The sequence below is a fragment of the Condylura cristata genome, unplaced genomic scaffold (genome assembly GCF_000260355.1).
Source record: "Condylura cristata isolate star-nosed mole 26May11 unplaced genomic scaffold, ConCri1.0 scaffold00023, whole genome shotgun sequence".
Taxonomy (NCBI): domain Eukaryota; kingdom Metazoa; phylum Chordata; class Mammalia; order Eulipotyphla; family Talpidae; genus Condylura; species Condylura cristata.
The window spans coordinates 26,327,113-26,328,859 of NW_004567124.1; the positions used below are offsets into that span (position 1 = coordinate 26,327,113).

Here is a 1,747-nt window from a genome sequence, read left to right on the forward strand (position 1 = left end):
CGCCGCTCGCGGTTCCCCCACAAACTCCCCGAGAGCTGAGCCTCCGCCGCCCTCCTTCCTGCTTCCTCGTCCCCAGCCAATCAGCGGCGTGCCCCTCGGCCAGCTCCGCCAATCAGCCGCCCCGCCCTGCGCTGGCCCCGCCAGCCAATCGGGCCCTCGGCTCCCCCTCCCGGACTCTGACCAATCAGAACCGTGGGTCGGTCGTCTCAACGCAGGGGGCAGCACGAGGCGGCCGGGGGAGGCGGTGCGGGGAGTGGTGGGTCTGGGGGGAGGGGTACGGTGCGAAGGGTGGTGGCGGGGTTGGTTTTCTTTGCCGGCTACTTGGGTTTTCTCTTCGTCTCCAGAACCTTAGTCCGTATCCCATGGTGACCCGACCCTGGTGCCCCGATCCCCCAGCTGCTACCACCCCCCAGAAATCTTATCACCTCCCCACCCTGGCCGTCACCCCTCAACATCCCTCTGCCCCCGTCTCCACAGCACCCACTGAAGACAACCGAGCTGCGGAACACCCCGCCCTTGCCAGGCACTGTTGCCCCCAGGGCAAACCTTCGCGAAGATCAGTCGAAATTTAAGCGAGGACAACCCCCCTTTCCTGCAGAAAGGGCCCCAGACTCCGGCGAAAGGGCCCCAACTGCTGAGAAGCCCCTCCCGCCCTTGCCTCATCTTTTAGACTTCCCTGCCTGCCACGTCTCCTTTCCTTTCAAGCAAGGTCGGTCCTGGCTCGGTAACCCCTCACCCGCATCTCTCTTTTTCCTCTTTCTCCTCTTCATCTACCGTCCCCCCACTCCAGGTCCTAATTCACCCTTCTCAGGAGCAGAGTGTGGAACCCTCATCCATTTCCAGCTGACAGCAGAGCCTGGTTTGTGAGTCCTTGACACCCACACACCCTCTTCCACCACCGCGGAGAACATCAAGCTCTCCGGGGGAGGGGCGGAGAGCCTGACAGCCCAGGCTGGACTCCTTCCTTGGCGTCCCCAAGCCAGGATGGGACCAGGCGTGGACACTCACCTGGCTTCCGCCTAATCACCGAATGCTGTGGCTCCGTGTCAGCCTCACATCCACAGTCGTGCTTTTCCAAGCTCGAGCACGCTTGCGGGGTCAACGAGCTGGGTTGCCACAGCAGGCTGAGGTCAAACGGTGGTGTGGGAGGTCCGTGTGAGGTGCGCAAAGGGGCTGCGTCTTGGGCACCTGGTATGGACAGAGCCGGCACAGGGCTTCGCTTCAGCAAGCATCGACTATGCACATAGTAGGTTCTTGAGAAATATTGAGTCCACCTCGGAACAAAGCCTCATTCCCAATTCAGGCGGGGGAAGGGAGCTTTTAGGACATGAAAGGAACAGCAGCAGAGGGTAGTGTCAAGTCACCAGAGCGCATGGAGCAGCCCAGAGAGGGCTGGGTGAAGAGAAGCTTCAGGCTGAAAGAAGCACCCCAGTGCTGGGGCTATCTAGGTGAGAGGAAAAAGTCAACCTTGGACTGTGGTTGAGTGACTCCTGTATCACACTAGCTGCCTAGCCTTTCCTAGACTTTGAGTCTCATGCACTCAACACAGGCAGCCTTTAAGACAATCAAGTCTGCTAGTCTTTATGGCTGGGAAATAAGACTAGGAAAAAAAACAAAAAAGACAAAAATACCCCAAAACCCCACAAGGTTCTCCCATCTGCTTTTAGAGCTGTCAAGGGGCCCAGATGATCTTAGCTGTACTGGGTGACACGTTTAAAGGAGGAGGCCACCCAGCAGAGGAAGTGTG

At 59.1% G+C, this 1,747-nt stretch overlaps 1 protein-coding gene across 2 annotated transcripts in view; it reads right to left on the reverse strand.

The window, feature by feature from the left end:
- BAHD1 (bromo adjacent homology domain containing 1) overlaps nt 1-1,256 on the reverse strand; it is a 24,222-nt gene extending 22,966 nt beyond the window's left edge. Inside the window, exon 1 of one of the 2 annotated variants that reach the window (XM_004687917.2) lies at nt 1,009-1,256. The gene's annotated coding sequence lies outside the window, so the exon portion shown is untranslated. The remainder of the gene's footprint in view (nt 1-1,008) is intronic. The other variant, XM_012728749.1, reaches the window with a different exon arrangement.
- Nucleotides 1,257-1,747: the final 491 nt, after the last annotated feature.